This window comes from Dasypus novemcinctus, chromosome 25, assembly GCF_030445035.2.
Source record: "Dasypus novemcinctus isolate mDasNov1 chromosome 25, mDasNov1.1.hap2, whole genome shotgun sequence".
In the NCBI taxonomy this organism is placed as follows: Eukaryota; Metazoa; Chordata; class Mammalia; order Cingulata; family Dasypodidae; genus Dasypus; species Dasypus novemcinctus.
The window spans coordinates 58,244,732-58,252,810 of NC_080697.1; the positions used below are offsets into that span (position 1 = coordinate 58,244,732).

Consider the following 8,079-nt stretch of genomic DNA (forward strand, 5'->3'; position numbering starts at 1 on the left):
TATTTTATTTGATTATACTATAACTATACAGCACTCTTTTAGTTACTGTTTACAGGGTTTTTTGCATCCACTCACTTTCAACCTACTTGTGTCTTTCATTATGTGGTTAGTCTCTTATAAAGTGTAGAGGATTGGGTCAAGATTCTTTATCCATTCTGGAAATCTCTGCCTTTTAACTAGGCAGTTTAATCCATTTACATTGAGGATGATGAGGATCTGCATGGCCATGAGGCCTCTGGTGATGAGGGTCCCTGAGGGGCCACAGCAACCCATGTATCTCTTAGGAGTGAAGGGATCCCTGTTTTTAATCTGTGCATTTGCAGGTAGACCAATGAAATAACATTTGATAAGCTTTCACTGTACATCCTGTAATTCCCTGGAACAAAGGCAGGGTAGGGTGGATGAGCTGATCATGTGAAACCTCCTGGGGATTTCATGGGCAGTTGCTTTGATAGGTGTCTGATACAGTGAGTCTACTGATACAGTGAGTCTACTGATTACATGGGTCTATTTGCCTGGTGTCTGCACTGGTAGAAACTGAACCATTGTTATTCCCACCTACCTGAATAGCTCTTGTACTCTCCTTCCTCCTCCTCAACAAAAAAACATTGATCCCATACAGAATTGTCAGGAACACTAAAACCCCTGCTTGCTTTGGATGTGACTGTTATCTCAGAAATTTTTCCCTGGTACAAAGCTTTCCCAAGAGGATGAAACCTTGATTTGGTGGACGTGTCAGCCGATTGGAATTGACACTCCAGGTGATGGGAATAGGAGGTTCTTCCTTCATTTAAAGAAGTGAAAACAATGGCACACATCTTTAAAATGAATCCAGATTTGGGGTTAGGAGCGAGTCAGCCTAAGGCTGAACAAATATCTAAGGTAAAACTTTTTAATCATATCCCAATTTATATGAGTTGCCATGGAACCATCCCATAATGTATTTGATAGGTTTAATTCCCACTGGCAGGTGAGCTCAGAATGCCTTCCTAGAGCACAGCTCCTCTGCAGAGAGCTCCAGCTCAGTTTAAATGTTTCAAACTATTTTCCATTATCTCCTTAGTCACATTGTCTGCAGCAGGGATCAGCATTTTTGTTCAGGTTGCCATCTGTGTCATTAGTCTAACAGTTGCTTAGGAGATGACATGATGCACAATATTTATCCAAGAGGGTAGAAAATAGCACATATTGATTGAATGAACATTTGAAATCCACTTCTGTGGGTTCTTTTCACTTGAACAGTACAGGAAGAATCATCAGGTGTTGGCAAGGGCAGGAATCAGAAGGCAAAAATAAAGCAGAGAAATCACTACAGGGAGAAACTACAATAGAGAGAAAGAAGTATTGAGAACAGTTAGGGTCTCCAGTAACTGAAGGAAAAATGGGGGAATGCTGAATTTGCAAAATGGCAAAGCCCAGGTCGGGAAGTAGTGGATGCCTAGCACTGTCTCTGGAGAATGGAAGCATCCTATGTTCATGTTTATACTGGTCTTTTAGGAGAATTAGCCTCTGGAGATAGAACTCAGGTGTAGAGTTCACTGGGAGAGCTGATTGATTTGTTGCCATCGGTGTCATTTTGATGGCTCTCTGGTCTAACAGCTCCATTTATCACACATCTCTGTCACCTGATATGTGCATTTATTGTTGAGTTAATGATGATAACAATAAGTAATGATAGCCCTTCTTCCTCATCAGTTACTGAATAGCTGAGTCCTGGGCTAGAACCCTTCCCTAAAGAGATGAAACTCCAACACATTGTTAGCGTCATAGAAAAGGGCGATCCCCATGTTTCACAAGGTGAGGGGGAGGGCGTGCTTGTGCTTGAGTGTAGGGGTCAGCACAGTATCATTTTCATGCCTCGAGTGAAATGAGGCATAGTCTGGAGCTAAAGAGGAATTAAGTGAAGGGTAAATCAGTCTGAGGTTGGGCGAAGATCAGGGAGAAAATGTTATGTTATGATCTATTTACTTGAACTTCCCAAGACCCACTAAGCAAGCTATTTGATAGCTGTTCTTCCTAGTTCTGGGAATCCTCCGGAGCCATTGTGTCTCTGAGCAGAGGCTTTAGCTCAGTTTACCTGCTCAGAGTGCTGTGGCCCTACCTCCCTTGGTACATTGTCTGCAATAGGGGCAGCTGTTTCCTAAGGGCAGACTGTTGGTTGGCTGGTTGTTTATATATGAGCTGACAAAACCCAAAATTCTGCCCAGCAGTAGCTATTATATCAGGTAGCATGGAGTTGAGTGAAAGGAGTCTCCTTTTGGGCAATTTACCTCACTAAACCCAAAGAAGGTTTTCATGTTTTTGAGCAGGAGCCAGGAAGGATTGAATGACCCATTAGACACAATACGGCTCAGAAGTGGAGAAATATGAACGTTGAGGACTGACAGTAGACTTCAGCAGTGTGGGGGGATGATTGACAAGTCTTTCAGGGCCTGGAGCAGACAAAAGCCTGAGAGCACTAGGCCTGGGAGAGAAGGAGCAGTGAGGTAGGGGGTGAAGAGAGGACAGACAGATGGTTTATTTCAGAAGTTGTGTTGTTGTGATTGCATATAAGAGAGGAAGTTGCATATAAGCTGGTATTTACTAGAGCATACTTTGATGCTGTTAAGACCAAGTAAGTGGAGAGGAAATTGATGGTGCATGAAAGAGAGAATGATTGCAGGAACAAATCCCAGGTGGATGAGAGTGGGAGAAACCCACAGACTTTCAACACCTTCATGACACTTTTGGGTACAGCTATACTGGGGACAATTTGTTTGGGATAATGGTCATTGCTTTGCGTTCACAAATCTAACTTTCAGATATTTCACTGTGCTGCTTCAGGCCATGTGTGTTCTCCAGATTTGGCAAGATTAATGGTGCCTGCAAATACATGTTCCCATTTTTATAATACAAACTGAAGTCTTGTGTTCTATTTTACCTATGATGTTGTTTGGAACTGTAGCATTTGTTATATTTTCATCACAACTCTAACACATTATGAAATGCTTATGTATTCATATTCTATTTTTTGGACATTGAGGATATATCACTAAGGAGAAGTATCCAAGAAAAAAACTATTTCAACAAATATATTCAATATTATCAAGGAGATTTGAGACTACATTAGAAATAATATGAGCCACACAGTGCTTTCATGTATGTGCAGACTTTCTGAATGCAGTGCTTGTGAAGAAAGTAGCGAGGTTTCCATGCTGATCTAATGGGTCTGATATTTCAAATATAATTGAGATCAAAGTTATTTCAACACACTTTCCTCTAAACCCAACAAAATGCTCAGCCCACTGGATCTCGTGACTCTGGACCCCCCATGTGCTTACAAAACCTGGCATCCTCAGAGGGATGTATTTTAGAGACAGGCAGACCTGGCAGGAAGCCCTGCATTTGCCAATCCTCAGCTGCCAGCTTCCTTATTGCAGATGATCCAGGATAGGAGCTCCAAAGAAACACATGGATAGGAAATAGAGCTCTGCTGTTCAGGATCAGACACACGATTATTATAGTCCAGGAGCAGATGTTCCGATCTGAGGCCTCTGAACTTTTTCAGGTGTTCGAGATGTCTGTCTCATGCCAAGCATCACATTGTCTCACAACCACAAGCACATACTGTATTTGGGCTTGTCTGCATTCCTATCAGAGATGACAGTCTTCTCCAGGTCACCCACCAGCAGGCTTCTCTGCTCCAGTTGCCTAGAAGTGGGTCACAGTCACATGCCCTTGTTGTCAAGTAGGCCAGGAAAGTAGGGTATGGGCCTCTGAACCTCTAGGTAAGGGATGGAGCAGCTATTGGCCAGAAAACAAGTATCTGCAACAGGGACTTTGGCAAGAGCTTTTTCAAGGGAGAGTTTGAGGTAGAAGCCACATTGCTAGGGTGAGGGAGTAAAGGGGATTAAAATTAGATAGTGGATATAGGCAACTCTTCAAGAAGTTTCCTTTACCTATGAAGAGGAGGAAAGACAGAGTGATAGCTGCAGGTGGTGAGAGATTAAAGAAAATATATATATTTAAAAGATTTATATATTTAAATAGTTATGGGAAGGAGTTGGACGTGTTTGAAAATATAGGAAAAATGAATAATCAGTGGATTGCAGAGCTTCCTGGAGCTGTGGTAAGGGATGAGGCCCAAAGGCCAGATGTGTGGTGTCAGCCTTGGAGAAGAGGTATATGACTTTCCAGGAAGGAATAAGGTGGCAATTAGGGATACATTTAATTGGATTTGCAGCCTGAAGTCTGTGAAGTTCCCATCTGATGACTTTTATTTTCTCTGAGCCTTAGATGGCAAGATCATCAGTCAAAAGTGAGTTTCAAGGTGGAGAAGTAGAATGTGGGGGACCAGATGTAGCTCAAGTGGTTGAGCACCTGCTCCCCAAGGACAAGGTCCTGGGTTCAGTCCCCATTACATCCAAAAAAAAAAAAGTGCAAGGAATATAGGGTAATTTTAATTTTGGAGGTGGTGGTGGGTAGATCCTGAGACCACTGCCTTGGAGGCAGATGAACCTAAGGATGAAAGCTTGGATCTTACCCTATCTCCATCTCCTCACCCCCCAAATCCAGACCACCATTCTTCCTACCACATGGCATGGTTTGATAGGCAGCTATAAGACAGTGCCATGCCTGACATGATGTAGGTGATTAATGGATATTCACTGTATCATCGTGTGCCCTTGATCCTAAAATGGTATGTATTATGCAATTTTAGATATTAAAAAAAAAAAACCACTATCGCATCAGATTTGCCTATAGACAGAAGACAGATGTAGAATTTCAGAAACATTAAATGTGGTGGAAGGTGGTACAGAATGGAGGAACTGGTATAGGATTATAGCCTCTCTGAAGAATGGACAAAGCTCACTTAGGGACGCTGGACACTTAGAATATTGGAATGTAATGGCAGAGAACCAGGGTCCTGGTGTGGAAGGGAGCTCTGATCAAGGGGCTTCCAGTGAGAGCAGAAGGACCAGGCTGGAGCTCACTGTAGATTCTTTAACATCATGAAAGGACGTCAGTGCACAGGAAAGAACACTAGCCACTATTTGCACAGTTTAATGCTGAATCAATACTTTTGAGAACCAAAGGTACTTATTTTGGGAAACAAATATTGATACAAATTTGATATTTAAATTCTCCTAAGGGACTTACATTAGATAGTAAATTTACTATGCCTGATTTGTTTTGAAAAATTCTAACACCTTAAATGGCAGATAAACACACTCAAGAACAATAACAAATTTATTAATATCATTACATCAAATCTGTACAAAAGTGACCTTTACTTTTTTCTCATTTGTCCTGAATTTCCTCCTTTCTAGGGTTTTGTAATCTTACCAGATCCAAGAGGAGGTGAGATGAGGTTGCAGTTTTTGTCTTCAAATAGCTGACTCTGGGGATTGGTTGTGTCTCTAAGATGAGTCAAACCCCAAGAACTGATTATTAATTTCAATAACAAATATGCTTTCCTTTGTCATGTCATGGCACTCTTAAATTACTGCCTTTTATGTAAATTTTTTTATATCCCCCCCCCCACTTGTGGCTTTTTGTATGCTGTCTGCTCTCTGTGTCCATTTGTTGCATGCTGCTCTGGGTTCTCGCTTGTCTCCGTGTCTCGGTTATTTTTGTTTTGTCACCTTGCTGAGTCAGCTCTCCATGGCAATTGCTGCCTAGTGGCACTCTGCAGTGTGTGGGTGAGCCTGCCTTCACAAGGAGGCCCTGGGATGTGAACTCAGGGCCTCCCATGTGGAAGATGGCAGCCCAAGTGATTAAGCCACAGCCTCTTCCCTTTTATTTAACTTTTAATATTGAAAACATGCCTTTCCCAAAGATAGGGTGCTCTTTAAGTTTTGCTTGGGAGTTGCTTTGTAAGTAATTGTCATTACAATATGCTGACTTACTTCATTGGTATTATAAACACATACATATTTCCCATTAGCATTTCATTAAAATTACTAGGAGCTATTATAATTAATAAAATTAATATCTTCAAAAGTATGGAGGGTTGAGACCAGATCCTTTCTAGGACATTGGACTCACTCAGTTATCTTTCTGTGTCTTGGGGGACCCCCTATTTCACTAGTTATTTGTGTCACCTCAGTGACCAGCTTCTGGGCTCTCCTCTCTGCTTATTACAGGAAACCATTAGGCTGCTCAGGCATTCCTACTCAGAACGCTTCTCATTTTTCTTTGCCTGCGATTCACTAAGGCTTTACTTTGCTCTATACCATTTATACACATTGAAAAAGTTGTATATACTGGACAAATTTGCTTAAAATGAGAAAAATATCCATATATATCAATGACTTCCCACTAATTAAATTTACAAAAGTAGTCTATTGTATGTAACTTTCCTTTGAATCAACAACCACATTTTCATAAATTTTATAGTGATGTTCCTCTTCTGAATAGCATTGTGAATGTGTAGAATTCTTTAGATTCAAACTAACCAATTAACCCGTTAGTTTCTCTTTGCTGTTTTTTTTACAATTGATGTCTGATGCACAAATTGTGGATCTTTGGGAATCAAAGGCAGGATCCTCTTAATGTAAATCATTCAGGACAGAATTCACAATAAAATTGGACAGCAGAGAAAAGCCAAACTCCAACTCACACAAACAAACAAGCACAGGCCAAACACACTGAGGCTAATGCTTTAACTTTATTTTGGATAGAGAAGTAAGAAAAAATACAAAGCCTACAGAGTAAAATCACTATTTTTAAGATCTTCAGATTGGATCTTGCACTGCTTTGCATCTCAGTTGACAAGTTTCAGGAGCAGCAATAGTTGTAACTTCTGCCATTGACAGTACAGATCCCCTGCTGACGCTCAAGGAAGAAGCAGGGCAGAATTCTGCAGAAGCAGACAGCTCTCCACTGAGGGCCTGGGAAGAGAAGGGGTGTGTCAGGCACAGTGGGAAAGGAGGGAAGGGGGAGAGGCTGAGCAGACCAGGGGAGATGCTCTAAGACACGCCATGTCTACCACTAATCAATCAATGTACACCGTTCATAAAAGGATGGAGAGAATTCATGTGTTTGTCATGAAGCAAAAATTAATCTTACTCTGAGTTGCTCATGAAGGATCATTCTTCAATCATTCTAGTCTTATCATTTACAGGCTTATCACACCCCCTGCAATACAGCTCCCAAATTCAGGATTACTCACCTCTCATTCCAAACCATCCCCACACATCAGATTCTGAGCCCTGCCTGCAGATGCTAGGGAGCAACTGGAAGAGGCTGGTCAATCTCTGACCCTGAAGCTGCTGATTCTCCCATGCACACCTCCTGGAACCCAATCCTCTGGTGTTCAAAGAATCATAGAAGGGTCTCTAGCTTGAAGACCCTCACTTGCTAATGCTAACATGGCTGGCTTTTTGGTGGCACCACTGGGCTCTCACCTGAAGCCTCTTGCATGACCCTTGCATTCCCTGCAAAGTAGATGGCCATATCTTGGTGCTGGGCCTCAGGCTCCTCATCAGCGCTTTCTCCAAAGTGCTCAGCATGGGTCAGGAAGGCCAACAGGAGAATAGCAGAGAGGACAGCGAGGGTCCTCATGGCTGAGAGTCACGTGAGGGTCAGACAAGGACAGGAGAGCAGGAGGCTGAGGGTGGTGGAGAGGGAAGAGGTTCAGTCCTGCATTTATAGGTGTGTCAGTACCTAATTGTGTCAGTACCTAATTGTGTCAATACCTAAATGTGTCAATACCTTAGGGAGGGGTGGCTGCCCAAGGTCCTCCTCATACCTGAGTCACTTTGATGTTCCTCTGATCTGGCTTCTCCCTCTACTTACAATATGCATCTATTTGCTTGGTGTCCATGTTTGTTTTTCACAGGTGATGATTCTTGTTAGGAACTTAATAAGTCTCCCTGTACACCTTTGTTCAAATATTTATGAGTAAAATATTTGTATGTGTGTGCCTCTAAAACCATCTAGAAAAAAAGAAAACAACTACAAGTGGGCAATGATAAAAATGGCATTAGACTTTTCCCTTGCAACATTGGTTACTCTGTTCCATTTTTTACATTTCTGAGGAAAAACAACTTGAATGTGGAATTCTATTTTGAGACAATATATGATTCATATTTATGG

At 41.8% G+C, this 8,079-nt stretch overlaps 1 long non-coding RNA gene across 1 annotated transcript; it reads right to left on the reverse strand.

Annotated features, from left to right (window-relative positions):
• Positions 1-6,630: 6,630 nt before the first annotated feature.
• Positions 6,631-7,670, reverse strand: LOC101441526 (uncharacterized). Its single transcript, XR_187930.4, has 2 exons — positions 7,389-7,670; positions 6,631-6,872 (listed from the first exon to the last, which is right to left on the reverse strand). It is a non-coding gene; the product is annotated as an uncharacterized lncRNA (long non-coding RNA).
• Between the last annotated feature and the right edge of the window lie 409 nt (positions 7,671-8,079).